Raw genomic sequence first — 17,334 nt, 5'->3', positions numbered from 1 at the left:
CACCCAACCTACAGGACGGGAGGCTCTCCTCCTCCATATGTCAGTTTTGACCTGAAGAAGGAGTAAATATGACCCAAGAGGACTGGGGCAAGCAAAGAGAGGAACAGCGAAGGTGGTCAGGCCGAACACTCCAGGCGGGGTGAGTTTGTTCAATGGACTGGGGGTGAGCCGGGCACACCGGGAGCCCCGTGTGGCTCGGTGGCTGGAGTGTGACGACAGGGGAGACTGAGTGGCAGATGGGGCCAAACCATCAGGGCCTTTGGAGCCATGCTAGAGAGAGGGCTATCCTGGGGCCAGAAGGGAGCCCTAGGATGGCTCGGCAGGGGTTGTTCAGACCACTCTGGCCCTGTCCTGAGATTGGAGGGGCCAAGACTGTGGTAGGGAGACTGGGTCCAAGGCTGGAGCAGTGTTCGAGGAGAGAGAAGGCAGTGGCCTGAACTGGAATAGAGGCGGTGGGAGGGAGGGAAAGGAATCTGAGAGTTATTCTGGAATGAAAATGAGAGAAGGGGTGGACTGGGGTTGGGGAGGCGGGAGTACTATGGAGAAGGAGCAGGCAGAGGGCAGGGGATGGTGGAGACTCCTGTGCACTTCCACTGCTCAGATCCCAATCCCCTTGTTCCTTGCAAAATATACCGTGTGTATGCAGTGTTATCGTCAGAGTCAGAAATGCCGGTTACTGAGCCTTGTGAGTCCAGATCGAAACCCCACTGAGTCCTTCCAGCACCGCACACAGTCCTTCAAGATCACGAACATTTCCTTGCAAACACCAGTGGCCTAAACAGCCTCTCCTGACTTGTGAGCTCCACAGGGTTGTGGAGAGGGTCAAAAGAGGTGACAGTCCCAGGAAATGGTCTTCCTGTCCTTCCCACTGTCTGCAGTGCTGGGGGCTCTGCATGTGTCAGCTCACTGGTGCCCCAATAACTTCAAAAAGAAGGGACTGTCGGGGCCGGCCCGGTGGCGTAGTGGTTCACTTCGCACGCTCCGCTTCAGCAGCCCGGGGGTCGCCAGTTCGGATCCCTGGCATGGACCTATGCACCACTCATCGAGTCATGCTGTGTTGGCGTCCCACATACAAAGTAGGGGAAGGTGGGCACAGATGTTAGCTCAGCAACAATCTTCCTCAAGCAAAAAGAGGAAGATTGGCAACAGACGTTAGCTCAGGGCCAATCTTCCTTGCTGAAAAAAAAAGAGAGAGAGAGAAGGGACTGTTGTGATCTTCATTTTACAGATGGGGAAACAGTTCCAGAGAGGTAATGTCACATTGTCCAGAGCCACTTAGCAGAAAGAAAGAGAATGAACCAGGTTCTGTGACTTTTATGATCCCAACCTCCTGTTCTCTGTTCCCGTCCCCTCATGCTGCAGAGGCCCTGGGGGCTGCAGAGCCGCTCTCTCGCTTCTTATGACTGCCCCCCAAGGAACGTCCTGGACTTGGCCAGCTGCATGCCAAGCAGCCTCTGTCCTCAGAGCCAGCAGGAGAACTGGTTAGATTAGATAACGCCGGCTGGCAGCCTGCCCACAGGGACCTTCAGGGGGACAGTTTGTCAGATGGCCCTGGGACAGGTGCTGAGTCCCAACTTTTTGGTGTGTTGGGGTCACAGCCCTTGTTGTGGGCCTTTCCCTGTCCTAGGTCAGCCGTCTTCAGCCTGGGTGTGTGACCCCCGGAGACAGGTGCAGACTCTCCAAGGTCGTGTGAGTGTTGGTCACTCTGAGGTCACTCCGAGGCTCCCAGTGCCAGCATCTCAGCGTCTTCTCTCTTTCCCCCCAAGCAAGGCCTCAGCGGCCCCAGCCTCCTCCGGAGCTCCTGTCTTCCCTCCCCGTCCTCGCCTCTGGCCCCCTGGGAAGAAGAAAAGGCACTCAGCAGTTTCCCCCTGTGGGTACATGCAGCAAACGGAAAAGAAAAAGAGAACCCCTCCGTCTCATTAAGAGATACATTTGCCATAAAATTTTAATTCTTTGCTTGATAATTATTTATAAAAAATGTGTAACACATTTCTATTGTTTTGACCAGTTGTGTACTAACAATGATCCGAAAGAGATGTTTTGACACTTAGAGCTTTGTGGTCACCGGAAAAATTTTTATATTAAATTTTAATTTGTAGTATATACGTATCTTTGTTGCAGAGAAATAAGATGGAATGATCAATAAAAGACTGCTAGGCAAAAAATATGTTTCATTAAGATGATATCTGATAGGGGAGCAGAATGGAAATATGGGTTCAAGTACAAGAAATGATCGTAAATACCCCACTTGTTCATGCATCTTATAAATGGCTGATGGCGGGTAAAATTGCGGTAACATTCAGATTCCATTGAGCATGACTAGAAGAGCAATGTGGCAATGTTATAATATTGATACTTACAATAGACGGAAATTGCGTCTTTTGCAACCATTTACACTTATGAAAAGTTTCAGTGTCAATCTAAAAATGCACAAAAGGGATGTGTGAGCAAAAAACAGTCCCCTGGCTAGATGGCTCCTTCCAGAGGGTGGCTCCATCCTCTCCAGACTTCCTCCCCTCTTGGTCGCCACATCTTCTCTGTCTCCCCACTCCACAGTCCCGAATGGCTCCGAGGCTCAGTTCTAGACCCTTTCTCTCTTTATTCCCTCTCCCTGGGTAAGAGGAACCCCAACTTTCTCCCTCCAGACGCTGCCTCTGGCTGCACACCGGACATCTCCACTTGGCTCTTCACCAGACATCTCAGCATCCACTTGGTCAAAATGGAAGTCTCGATTGTTTTCTCCAATATGTCCCACCTGCCGTGGTCCCTCCCTCAGGAAGTGGAGCCATCTTCCACCAGTTGCTTAGTCCCAAACCTAGAGGTTGTCCTGGATTCTTTTCCCCAGCCTCCACTTCTAATCCATCAACAGGTTGCTGGCCCCATACATTTTCATATCCAAAAACTCTTCAGCAGTCGTCTCCATCTCCTTGGCCTCCCCCACAATCCAAGCACCAACGCGGATGACCACAGTAGCCCCCTATGGGGTCCCCGGCACCCACCCTTGTCATCTCTGATCCATTTTCCCCCTGACAGAGACAGGTGGTCTTTTCACAACAAACCAGATCATGTCACTCCTGCTTTGAACCTGTCAGTGGCTTCCAAAAGCCCTTAGGAAAAAAATCCACCCTCTTGACGCTGACCTCAAAGTCGCATGCGATGTGCCCTGCCTTCCTCTCAGACCTTTTCCCATCCCACATCCTCCCTCATTCTCAGCCCCACAGCTCCCTTCTCTCTCCTGCCTTGCACATCTCATTCTCCTGGCTGGACTCTTGCTTCAGAGTCTCACCTGGCTAAGAGCTTTCAGCCCCAAGCCCACCTGCCCTATCTAATGTAACCCCGCTCCCACCTGCAGTCACCTACTCTCCTGTCGCCCTGTTTGTGTCCTCATCTATCGACCGTCTCTCCCGCTGGCCTGAGAGCACCAGGAGGACAGGGGCCTTGTCGATTGTACTCCCTATCTCTAATTCATGGAGCTGTGCCAGGTGCACAGTAGGCGCTTAATAAATATGTGGTTACCATTCAAAGATAGAACACTCTGCGAGAGGGTGGGCTCTGATCTGGGGCCAGAGATGCTGAGATGGACTGAGTGTTCTCATCCCCCCAAATTCGTATGCTGACCTAACCCCGGGTGGGATGGCACTAGCAGGTGGGGCCTTCGGGAAGTGACTAGGTCATGAGGGCGGAGCCCCTGGCATTAGGATGTTAATGATGGGGAACACTGCTGGTGGGCTATATGAAAACTCTCTGTACTATCTTTGCAAATTTTCTGTAAATCGAAATCTATTCTAAAATTAAAGGTTTCTTTTGTTAAAAAAAAAAGTAGTTTTATATGTGCTACTGTCTGACCATCAATGATATTGTAAAAATCATAATCCCACAAGCTTTCATTCTTCTAAACTGAAATTGGTTTGTGAAAGTGTGTAAATTGCATTTGATGGGCAGAAATGCTCAAATGACTGAATGTGATTATGTGAAGTGGATAAACTATCTATTCTATTTCCATGAAAATAAATATTTAAAGTGATAAAACAGTCTTTTACTGATCACCTATCATGTGTCTGCAACAAAAGTAGAAATATATACTGAAATTTTAAAGTGAATGCAAAGGTCCCATAAACATTATGCTAAGTGACATGAGGCAGTCACAAAAAGAAACATGTTATATGATTCCACTTATACGAGGCACATAGAGTAATCAAATTCCTGGGAGCAGACGGCAGAATGCTGGTTGCCAGGGGCTGAGCACGAGGGAGGGGAGTTGTTTGGTGGGTATAGAGTTTCAGTTTTGCAAGAGGAAAAGAGTTTTGGAAATTGGATGCAGAACAACCTGAATGTACTTAACACTACTGAACGATACACTTAGACATGCCTAAGATGGCAAACTCTATGTTATGTGTATTTTACCACAATTAAAAGGTAGAAGTTTTTTTTAAAGTTTCTATAAGAATAAGCCTCTGAATTTGCCAAAATAGCATAAATATGTTTTTAAATCTTTTGATAAATAGCACATCTCTCAGTAGGGGCCTTGATTGAGGGCGACTTTGCTGACGCCCTCAGCTTCGATCCCTCACCTGGTGTCAGAGCTGAGGTGCCCAAGAGCGGGGCCTTTCTTCTGCAGAGTGAGGGAAGGCAGGTTGAGAAAGGAGGCAGATCAATCTTAGGCAGGAGCGCAGAGCAAGTGAGGACCCGGGAATTGATTCCCTTTGCATTATTCATGCTGTGCTCTCCTTGGAAAGCCTGTGGTACCCGAGGGTCTGCTGCCTGCAGAGTGAGCCTCCCACCCTACTTACGCCCTTTGATGTCACGTGACAAGGTCTGTGTTGGGTCCAGGTTTGCATTAATCAGGCCCCAAAGCATCCTGACCCCCGGCTGCCTGGTCTCCCAAGCTGGCCCCTGAACACAGTCTCCTGCGTGTCCCCACAGCCTCAATTCCACCTGCCCCACTTGGTCAGATAACCTTCAAAGTCTATAGCTCTCACATCCCCCTAGATTGCCTGATTATGTAACATAGTGGATTCCCGCATTTCCTTCTGGAGGGAGCTCCTCTTTCCTTCTCAGATCCCACATTTTGCCCTCCACCAGGGCGGTGCTGAGGCTGAATGGAAGATATGGATGAGCCTCGGCCTGGGGGATACAGAACTGTGCTCTGTGGGGAGGCACAGCTGTGGGGGCATCTCTGAGGGTCTGGAGTTCCGGTCTGCCATTTCCTCCAGATCTCTCCCCACCCCCCAATATCCTCTATCCTGTTGTCCACATCTTGCTTTTTCTCTAGGAAGGACCTGGAAAAATGGAATTAAACCATGATGGAGTTCAGCATCCATGTAATCAGTCTCTGAATTTATTTCCCAGAGGTCTTGGCCCTTTGCATGCAGTAGACTTTTCCAGACAATTCTTCACAGAAAGTCTTGGGAGTCTCTGAGGCAGGATGGTGAAGTTTGCACATATCTTTTGGCTGTCCAGCTTCGTTAGGACCCACTGCCCTACCCTGGTGGTGGCAGAGAGGGCGGTCTGGGCCTCAGCTTCTCAGAGTCCTGGAGCTCATCCCCCGCGGTGGGCGTGTGGTCCCAAGGCGGTTCTGGGTGACATTTACTCCTCTGTTTTGTCACCGTGGGTTCTGACCCTCTGCTCTCCTGGAAGATGGAGGGTGGGAAAGTAGTGTCTCCTGCAGTTCTCTCCACGGGCTCAGTAGTCAATTCCAAATCCCCCCACTTCCCTAAGCTTCAGTGGCCTGCCTCCCACTCTCCCAGTTGCCAATTGCACTGTCAGTTGAGGTTCTTTGCTTCCAAACAGTAGAGGCTACACTTGAGTGGCTCGGACGAGGGCTTCATGGAAGAATATAGGGCGGCCCATGGAAATGTTGAACGTGCTAAGTGACCACGGCTTGGGAGGGAGGATCCCAGGGGTGGGGTGTGTAGGCCTCAATGGCAGGGCCTCCGTGGAGAGACGACCTGATTGGCCCAACCTGGGTCAGGTGTCTTGACCTTGGACCAACTAGTTATGGGCAGGGATGTTGCGTGTGGGCAACCCCCAGTTCATGTTATTCTGTATATTTCTATGACATGTTGTTCCCATAAAAGAGCGGATACTTCCTGATGTGTCTTTTGGTCGTTTATCTTGAAGTTGGCCACTGGAACCCATGGAGGGTGGGGAGATGGCCACAAGGGTAAAGGGCCTCAAAACCCCTCGCAAGGAGCTCTCTGGGTGACCCCTTGCCATCCGAGCCCCGGGAGTGGACTACAGAATGATCCTCACACTGCTTTGTGCTCCATTCCCTCTCTTTTAAGAAAATTTTAAAAATTTTATAGAATAGCATACTTCACATTGACAAAAAATTAGTATCATTTACAGTATCTTAAGAGAAATTGCCTTTGAATGGGAACTGCCAGTACTCTGAGATCTGCAAGACCTGTCTAGAGAATTTCCTACTGTGGAAAATGCAGACTGCTTAAATCGGAACTGGGGGGAGGGCGGTGGCGAGCCTGTGCTTTCATCCTTATTAATTGCTGCCATACTGTCCTTCGGGCGGCTGAGGGAGTTTCCTACTTTCTGTACACCTCCTTGGGCGCTGAAGCTCTTGTGGGACAACTGCAATTCTACACAGGTTCTGCCATTTTGTTGGCACTGAGATGGCTCTTGGGTGACCCCTGCATTAGAGCTAACTCCATTCATATTCATTTTTGTTGCAAATCTCGCAAAGGGGAGTGTTTCGGGGTATTTAGATCCGCATTCCGTTTTAAGGCTGATTGTTCGGTTTGCATCAATTGCCCGAGCCCGTGGTGGCTGCCATCTTGCATCCCTGTGGCTGGAAGGCTGGCCTCTTCTCCACGCCCCTGGTCCTTACGTCGTCCATTCCCCTTTGCTCTTTCTGTCATCGCTCTCTTGGAGCATTGCCTGCGATGTTTAAGATGTTAATCAAAAACTTTCAAAACCACCAGCTTGACTCCTTAAGCCGTCGTAACTTGAAAGAGCAACCGAGAAAGCCCTGGACGGGCGCTCCTGCGGTAGCCGGGCCTCCGCCCGTCGGTTTGGCGGCCGGCTGGGATTTTCAGGACCAGAGACAGCGCCCCCTGGTCCGCGCCCGTCTCCCCGAGAGCCTCGGATTCCCGCAAGGCGAGGCGGCCCCACGCGGACCGACGGGGAGACCTGTTCGCGCCGAGGGGGGCACCAGAGGGCGCCGGTGAGCTGCCGGCCGGGACTCAGAAACGTGGGTTCCACCCCCGACTCTCGTTTACCACCTCTGTCACCTTCGGAGGGTCACAAAAAGTAATGACAACATGAAAAGTGCAAAAACCTAGGTTATTTAAAATGCCAACTGTATACATGCCCGGCTCTCATCCAAGTTTTAGCAGTGTCCTTATTGCAGAGAGGGGCTCTCCTGGGGTCCCTGGTGTTTGGTGTTCTCCTTTCTAGTTATCTTGCATACGATGATACACGATTTATTTCTAGGAAATCTTTTTTTTTTTAAGATTTTAGTTTTTCCTTTTTCTCCCCAAAGCCCCCCGGTACATAGTTGTATATTCTTCGTTGTGGGTCCTTCCAGTTGTGGCATGTGGGACGCTGCCTCAGCGTGGTTTGATGAGCAGTGCCATGTCCGCGCCCAGGATTCGAACCAATGAAACACTGGGCCACCTGCCGCAGGGCAAGAGAACTTAACCACTCGGCCACGGGGCCAGCCCCTATTTCTATGAAATCTTAATAGCTATGGAATATTCCATAGGCTTTCAAACAGCTTTGCTGAGGTAAAGTTGATGTATAACAAGCTGCATATATTTAAAGTGTACAGTGTGGTAAGTTTCGATGTGTGTGTACACCCACAAAACCATCACCACGATCCAGATAGCAAACACATCCTTCACCCCCAAAAGTCTCCTCTTGCCATTTTGTCGTCTTTCCCTCTCATCTCTCCCCTCATGCTCCCTCCCATCAACCACAGATTTGCTTTCTAATGCTGCAGATTCATATGCTTTTTATAGAATATGACGTGGTTTTTTAACAGTAACTTTTTTGTGTGTGTTTAGACAAGGATTTGCCCTGAGCTAACATCTGTTGCCAGTCTTCCTCTCTTTTCCCCTCCCCAAAGCCCCAGGGCATGGTTGTACATCCTCGTTGTAGGTCCTTCTAGTTCTTCTGTGTGAGCCGCTGCCACAGCGTGTCTACTGACAGGCGGGTGATGTGGTTCCGATACTGGGAAACAAACCTGGCCACTGAAGAAGTGATGTCACCGAACTTTAACCACTAGGCCATCAGGGCTGGCTCCTACATGTTTTCAAAAATGACATTAATCTATATTATTTCATTTATTACATGCTCGCTAAGTGCCAGGTTCTGGGCATGCCACAGTCATTTTCTCATTTAGTTCTAAAGTGGCCCTTGTGAAGCAACAGTAGAAATCCCAAATTTCAGGAAAAGAAGTTGAGATCCAAAGAGGTTAAATAATGTGCCCAAGGAACTTACCACACAAGTAGACAGTGGTGGAACCGGGATGGAGACTCAGGCCCCACCTGAGCCCCTGCCCCACTGACCTGCCTGTCTCTCTCCCGCCTCTTAGACAAACTGCCTGGGCTCAAATTCTGCCCCTAGTATGACCCCATATATTACTGTAGGCAGGTGCTCCACCTGTCCAGGCTCAGGCTCCCCATTCGTGGAATGGTTGGAACAATCGTCCCTGACTTACAGGGTTGCCCGAGGGTCACCCGAGCTGAGGAGTGACAGAGGCACCTTAGCAGAGGCCTCGGGCAGAACAGATGAGTCCACATGTGGTCGCGCTGTGGGATGTGAGTGCTGTGAGACAGGTGTGCAGAGCAGGATGGGAACCTGGGAGGTAGAAAGGGGCGGTTGGTGTAGGAGGTAAGATTTCTGGAAAGTTCTCTCCTTGAACGCCTGGACCACTATGGTCTGTTCTACTCAAGTTGGAAAGGCACTCATCCATCCACTAGTGGTGGAGGGCGTCGTCTGTGTCAGGCGCTGTGCTTGTCCCCACTAGAGGTTTCCAGTGGGTAAGAAAGACTCGGCACCCCCCCACCAGGGCTCCTATCTGGTAGGTAGGAGTAAGTCCCAGCACTGCAGTCTGGGGTGATCAGTGCAGCGGTGGGGGTGATACAGATAAATATTCTTCCATCGCACCTTTGCAGTCCCTCAAAGCTTCTTTCCTCCAAGCTCTACCAATGTCACCTGAGGCTTACCAGCTGCCCCAAGGAGAATTCTTCATAAACACAATATTGTTGAAAAACGCCCCGATGATATTGCTACTGCCGCTGTTGAAAAACCTGGAGAAGTTTCCTGTTCTTTGTGCTTATCCACCCAACTCCAGTCTCTCACTATTGTTCCCTAAGCAAGTGCCACCTCCAGCCCCCAAACCAATCACAAATGGGTCACCAAGAGCTGGGCTCAGGAAAGACTGACCTGGCTTGGAACCCAGCCACACCACTGCAGGCTGCGTGACCTTCAGGTCATTGATTTCCATGAGTCTCAGTGGTTCACTCGTGAGTTCTCTGCAGAATATGTTTAATCCAAAACTGACTTCTCCCCCGGGACCCAGTCACCCGCTTTGACCTCCCAATGGGTGTGGGCTCGAGGACTGCCAACCCACTTAATAAGCAAAACTTCATGGGGAGGGGAAAAAATCTGCTGCCCAGATTGATCACGCACCGCTGATGTCCAAATCCGAGGTTGGAGAAGGTGGTTATTGAACTGCATCCATAGGGAGGGTAGGTTTCAGGCTAAAGGAAACACCAGGGCTGGATTAAGCAGCAAAGGGAGCTGGAGCATCAGGCCCAGGAGGGTCTCACAGTCCCCACATGCAGGGAGCCCAGGGGCCAAGGGAGGGACTTAAGCCAGGACCGCAGTGCCCGCCTCTCTCCCTCCTTCCCTCTCATCCCCCTCCCTCTGTGGATCTGCTCCATTCTTTTCTGCACAGCCGCAGCTTCTGCTTCTGCCAGGAGATTGAGCAACAGCAGCCGGTCCAGGCACCCAGAGAGAGACCCTGCACTCACTTTCTTCTTCTCCCCCCTCGCTCTCTCAGCCCCAATTCCAGACTCCCAGGGAACGGATTGGATCAGCCCCGCCTGGATCAGGTGCCCCTCCATCCAAACATCTGTGGCCTGGAGTGGGGACAGCATCCCATGGTGTAAACCAGGTGAATGAGGAAAGGGCCCTCCACAAAGGGACCCAATATGCACCCCCCTGTCACGTGCTGGCTTTTGAGCACCATGACGCCCCTCCCTCCGCTAGCACAGGCAACTGAGTGAGGACTGCTCTGTGGGGCCGTCTCGAAAGCTCAGAATGTACAGAGTGGGCAGTCTTGTCTCCCGCTCTCCTCCAGCGCAGTCTCCTTGTCTGCACCCGTCCTCACTCTGCCCGGCTAGCCTGCTCAGCCCCGGTTCACCACCTCAGGTCGTTCGCTCATTCACTCACCAAGCATTCTTTGAGCACCGCCCATGTGCCGGCACTGTGTCAGAGCGAGCAAGACAGACAGGGGGCCTCCTCGCCCGGGGCTGCGGTAGAGAGACAATAAGCAGGTGATCCACGCGCTGCCGTTATCACTTCAGATGGCAGCAAATGCTGTGAGACAAAGCCGGGGTGGCGCTGAAGCAGCTTTCCTGGGTCCGGCACTTTCTACTCTTACGGTGAGTTCCTTGGGCACGTTATTTACCATCTGTGCATCTCAACTTCTTCACCTGCAAAACAGAGGCTTCCCTTGCTTGTCTTAGTTGGGGTTCTCCAGAGAAACAGACCAACAGGCTGTAGATGTACGAATATTTATATATAAGAGATTTATTTTAAGGAATTGGCTCACGTGATGGTGGTGAAGCTGAGAAGTCCAAACCCAGGAAAACCAACAGGAGTCCCAGGACAGGAGAAGTCCAATGTCACACCTGAAAACAGCCTTTCGTTCTGTTCACACCTTCAACGGATCGCACAAGGCCCACCCACGCTGGGGAGAGCGTCTGCTTACTCAGTCCACCGATTCAAATGTTGATCCTGCCCAGAAATGCCCTCACAGACGGACCCAGAAATAATGTTTTACCAAATACATGGGCGCCCTGTGACCCAATCAAGCGGACACGTAAAATTAACCATCACGCCCTTGCAAAGAGGCCAAGGGTGACCCTTCTCTTTTGCACCCTTCAGGCTCGTGACTGTGCTTTACGCGTGGTGGGGAAGGGGGTGTGTCGTCAAGAGCTGTGGAAGGAGCCCGATTCCGCCCTGGTGAGCTTCCCGGGCCGGAGACAAGGGTTGTCTAACTCATGCCACAGCGGATGTCGCTAAATATTTGTGGAATGGATAGACGGCTGTATGCTCCCTGTTCCTAAGCCACCAGGAAATGGCAGTCACTCAGATCTCTTGGGGGCACGAGAGCCCCTGAAGTCAGTTAGTGTGCTGAAGTAGAAGACAACACCGGTTTGGAGAGACCTGGTGAAGTTGAAGATGTGTGTGCCCTGCAACCCAGAAATTCCCCTTGTCAAGTCTTTATCACGTTGTGGCACATGAAGCGAAGGAGTCTGGGTACCGTCCCCCGGGGTGAGCCGAGGAGGTGCTGGAGGAGCGGAGGGCCCCGGGCTCTGGCCGCCCCGGGCGCTTTCTGTCTGCCCCCCTGTAACTCATTCATGCCAAGGTGGGTGCAAAGCCTGTCCGGGAGGGACCCACACATGCGCACAAGGAGACACTGCTTGTAGTATTAAAAATAGAGATCAAACCTAATTTTCTGTCACTAGGGGAATGGATAAACCATTATTTAGTCCCACTGTGGAATATTGTACAAAAGATAAAAATGGATGCACTGGAACTGTGTATATCCATGTCTATAAATCTTAGAAGCCAGAGCTGAGTGAAAAAGAAAAAGTAAGAAAAGGATATGTGCAGTGCACCATTTGTTTACATATTAAAATGCCCATATGCGACACACTGTTTATGGATACATACATGTGTAGTTGAAGTAAAAACACGACAAGAAATTGATACACTCCGACTTCCAACTTCTGCATGGAGATGGCTCTCGAGAGGAGGGCCAGAGGAATGGGGCTTAGAGCTCTCATTTTATTAAAGCTACAGAGAGCCGATGGAAATATAGCAAAATGTAACATCCGTCAGACCTGGGGGGTTACGTTATTTCCTTTAATGAAATAGTTTATAATTAAATAAAACAGTTAAGGCGGCATGCAGAGAGGTAGCTTGAGCGCCTCTGGAGAATCTGAACCCTGAAGAGTGTTGTTATTTTGTCCACGAGAGAAGGGCTGGAAGACATTGGTCTCCCCAAATCCTGCCTCACCCCGGGGCTTCTCAGAGGGCGGCTGGTGTGCTCCCAAGTCTGGCCACCAGGTGGCGCCAGCACACAGGGTTGGAAATGGGGAGACTTGGATGCCCCACCGACTTGAACCGAGGAAGCAGCAGTTTTTGCAAGAGAGAAGCAGAGGCGCAGAGTGTATCTGAGACACGAGAGGCAGGGAGAGGTAAAAAACAGCCCCGGGGCAACGAAAGGACCCCTAGCTGAAGGAGCAATGCCATTCCCTGGGGTTGATAAAGCACCTATTTTCTCGTCCTCAAAATTACCCAAGATGCAGTTGCTAGGCATTGAAACAGGTGGCAACAAGGGGTTCAGGAAGCTTCCGCTCCCACCCCTACGTCTGACTCATGTCTTTCCGCTCCCGTCTGTTGCACAACCCAGAGGTGTGTGCCCCCTCGGGAGGACAGAATGATCTGTGTTTACCTTCAAATGCCTGGACTTGGGCATAAAGGCCCTGGGTTCACCTCCTGGCTCCGCTTCTGACCAGCTGTGTGACCTTGGGCAACTGTCTTAACCTGTCTGGGTCTTGGCTGTCTGATATGCAAACTGGGGATAATAATAGTCCCCAGTCCGTAGAACTGTCACAAGGGCTAAATGAGGTTATACACGCGAGGCCCCCGGCACAGAGTCGGCCTTCGATAAGTGATACAAACATCACGCACCAACGTCCAAACCACTCTAAAGCAAGCAGTTCCAGGGAGCAAGGACAAGGTTGCAAACCAGCAACACAACAAGCAGAGTTTAATGCTCTCCTGAGGGATAAAGATATTCGCTCCCTTCCCTGGGAGAAAAAAGTGGTCAGATATTTGATGATCCTGTAAAAGGGCAGCCACCTCCCCAAGGGGGGATGACGCCATTCGTTTCTTCTTTCACTCGTTGGACAAGTATTCAGAGAGCAGCTTCCCTTCGTAGGTCCTGGGACACAGCGGTGAGCAAGACGGGACAACACCCCTCCCTCCCCTGAGGGACGACAGCCCAGTCAGGGCGGGACGAACACGTGATGGGGTCTGAGGGCAAAGGAGCCGAGGGCAGGGAGAAGACGGTGCGAGTTTGGTTACGGGGCCTGTGTGTCTGCTAGAAGTGGGCTGGCATTTCCAACACAAGGGTCTTTGGAAAAAAAAAAAAAAAACCCAAAACCTTTAGTCAATACGTTCCAGCCCAGTGACATTTAAAAATAACACTATTGAGGCATATTTGCATACCACATAGTTCATCCTTTTCGTATGTGCAATTTAGTGACTTTTAGTAAAGTTACCAAGTTATGCAACCATCACCATAAATCAGTTTTAAAACATTTCATCACTCCAGTATGATCCCTCGTGTATATTCACTGTCAGTTCCTGTCCCCACCCCATGCAACCACTAATCTACTTTCTCTCTTTGTAGTTTTGCCTTTTCTGGATATTTCATAAAAATAGACCATACAATATGTGGTTTCTTATGTCCAGTTTCTTCTCCTGAGCATATTTGTGTGTGTGTGAGGAAGATTGGCCCTGAGCTAACATCTGCTGCCAATCCTCCTCTCTTTGCTTGAGGAAGATTGTTACTGAGCTACCTTCTGTGCCAGTCTTCCTCTGTTTGTATATGGGACGCCTCCACAGCATGGCTTGATGAGCAGTGTGTAGGTCACATCCACACCCGGGATGCAGACCTGTGAACTCCAGGTGGCCAAAGCCGAGCGTGTGAACTTAACCATCAGGCTGGTCCCTTGTGAGCATATTTTCGAGGTTCATCCATGTCATAGCATGTGTCTCTAGATAGTTCCTTTTTATTGCTGAATAGCATTCCATTCTAAGGTTATATTGCTTTTGTTATCCATTTACCAGTTGATGGACATTTAGGTTGTTTCCAATTTTTGCTAGCCCATCAGATTTTAACCTAGGGCCAGCAGGTGGCTGTCACACCTTCCACCAGCTCCTTGACACGACATGCAAAATGTGTGTGTGTGGTTGTGCTTTTTTTTCCCTTTTTCTCCCTAAAGCCCCCCGGTACATAGTTGTATATTCTTCGTTGTGGATCCTTCTAGTTGTGGCATGTGGGACGCTGCCTCAGCGTGGTTTGATGAGCAGCGCCATGTCTGCGCCCAGGATTCAGACCAACGAAACACTGGGCCGCCTGCAGCGGAGCATGAGAACTTAACAACTCGGCCACGGGGCCAGCCCTGTGTGTGTGTTTTTTATGGGAGAAGTTCTGTAGTTTTAACAGAGTCTCAAAGGCACTGTGACCGTCCTCCTAATTCTGAGCAGCCCACCTCTAGACTCAGTGGAGGTGGTCTAGTCAAATCCATCTAAATTAGGTGGAGTTATTGACCGCTCTGCTCAGAGTGTGGGCTTTTGCTTGAGGACGTTGCTCAGAGGGTCGGCTGGAGGGCAGTGGGCAGCAATGGCCAAAGCGACACGATCCTGAACCAGTATCCAGGTTGGACCAGCCCGGCAAGGATGGGGTGGGGACACCTGGCAGTTGTCCCTGGGAACAGAATTAAGACAAGTGGGGAGGTTCCCAGACTGGCCCATGACGTCTGTATAACCCACAGCAGCCTACCTTAGCTGGGGATCCTGAGAGCAATACAGGAGGAAGAGAAGAAAAGGGGAGAAAAGTTCCAGCCCTGTTCCTCACGCAACAAGAAAGCCAGACTCAATTTTCTTAGAAAATTGATAGCATTTTATTTTTGGGAAAAAAAAAAAATTGAACCTACAGAAAAGTAGAAAGAATACTGTGATGAACACCCATGTATCCTTCACCTGGAAGCACCCAATGGTGCTGCTTTCCCATTGGGCCTCCTCTCTCTCTCTTTGACTAACCTCTTTGAAAGTACTGTGCAGACATCACTAAACTTCACCCGTGAACTCTTCACCTAGCATCTCCTAAGGTTAAGGGCCACTCCTGGGCAAGCACAGTACCGCTGTCTTACCCAATTTAATTTCAATACAATTACACGATTTATTACACAGTCCACATTCAAATCTCCCCAATTATCCCAATAATGTCCTTTAGAGGTCATTGGGTTTTTTTTTTTTTTTTAGATTTTATTTTTTTTCCTTTTTCTCCCCAAAGCCCCCGGTACATAGTTGTATATTCTTCGTTGTGGGTCCTTCTCGTTGTGGCATGTGGGACGCTGCCTCAGCGTGGTTTGATGAGCAGTGCCAGGTCCGCGCCCAGGGTTTGAACCAACAAAACACTGGGCCGCCTGCAGCGGAGCGCGCGAACTTAACTACTCGACCACGGGGCCAGCCCCGGTCGTTGGGTTTTTTAAAATCCAAGATCTAATCAAGGAGTAAGCCTTGAATTTAGTTGTCATGGGCAGCTAGACTTTGAATTAAACCAAAATGAATGAAAATTGCTAGTCGCTGCGATAGTCCCTACGAGAACTTGAACGGCCGGTGCCAGAGGAAAGGACGCACACACAGCACCTCATTCACTCCTCAGAGCAGCCCGGTGGGGACCATGGCCCACATTTTATAGAGGAGAGGTGGTGGGAGGTGGCATTGTCAGGGAGCTGAGCTGCCATCGCCCTGGTTTGGAAGATGAGAAAAGCAAGGCTTGGGAATCTGAAACGCCTTGCCGGTCGTCCCTTCCAACTTGAGAGTGGAGGAGCTGGGACCTGAGCCCAAGTCTGGTCGACTCGGAGCACCAAGACAGTGGAGCACCTGCTCTACGGCTTGCCTTGCTGGCCTCCCGTCCCACCTCTGGCCCTGTCCTGTCGTCCAACGTGCTCCAACCGCGCTCTGAGAGCCCGCGAAGCCGGCTCGGCTACAGCAGGAAGCACCTTGCCAGGGACCACTCCCCTGGCTGCCAGAAGCTCCGGGTGTTCATGACCACCAGCGCCTTTGCAATGGGTGCAATCAGGCTGCACCAGGTGATCTGAACCCGGGGAATCGCATGGGGAATGCAGGTGGGACGCCAGAGACAAGAGCAAATGACACGCACAACTGGCCCCACAGCGCCGCTGGGGCAAAGCCAGGGCGCACGGCTCAGGGGCGCACCGCCACCCGAGACCTCACATAGGTTTTGAAAGGCCCTGCGCAGCCGAGTGAAGGGTCTGACAGAGGCAGGTGAGGAGTCTCGGGCTGCCATCTATCACTTCTTTTGACTTGAGAGTTAAAAATAAAAAGCACCGATAATGCATGTGTATTTTTAAAGATATTTTTAAATTACAAAAAGAGAACATGTGCATGAAGAAAATTAGAAAATATAAACAAGCAAAAATAAACAGAATCATCACATGCCCGCCTCTCAGACATCATCGCTGGTCCAATGCCAGAGCCTTCTGGATCTTTCACCAGGCGTGAGCATGTGCGCACTCTCCTCACAGTTTCCTTTTCCCAACAGAGACCTCATAGGACCAGATAGATTACGGGATGATGACCGGCTGTGGTTTTAGAGAAGAATGTTTATTGTTCTTAGGAGAAGCTGACAATGATCTTAATGTGATTTCATTCTGGGAACAAAACAAAATATGCTGTTTTATGACCTGTTTTAATCGGTTGGTGATTTCCATCTCAGAAAATTATCTAAAACAAGATTTTATTAAGATTTTCCCAGTTAACCCCAAATTGTCCTTTACAGCTGGGTCATGCACAGCGGTATTCAGCCCAGGACCATGCATCGGGTCTGACGGTGTGTCCTTGCGGTTCTAAGCTAGTGCCCCTCTTTCTGTGACAGTGACCGATGGAGAGACTGGGCCAGGCATTCCATGGAAAGCCCTACCCTCTAGATTTGTCTCTTGCTGCCTCTGGCTGTCATTCAGCTTTTTCCTCCATCGTCCATATTTCCTCTAAACCGGAAGTTAACGCAAGGCTGGAAGGTGTGAAATAGGAGCCCAAGATTAGCATTGCAACAGCACAGAAATGCGGAAAATTCCGGAGTGATGGTCTCCTCCTTGCCTTTCTGGTCCTTCTCCCCAGAGATGAACGGTTCCTGGCTGGGTGTCTGTCCTTCCTGACCTTTTCCTCTGCTTGTACAAACACACAGCTGTCCCTGTGTGGGAATATTTGCTTTGGTTTGTACAAAAAAGGGATTGATACAATAGCTATTGTTCTGGAACTTGTAGA

This window comes from Equus przewalskii, chromosome 26, assembly GCF_037783145.1.
Source record: "Equus przewalskii isolate Varuska chromosome 26, EquPr2, whole genome shotgun sequence".
In the NCBI taxonomy this organism is placed as follows: Eukaryota; Metazoa; Chordata; class Mammalia; order Perissodactyla; family Equidae; genus Equus; species Equus przewalskii.
Note: the sequence above shows the minus strand (reverse complement) of the source record.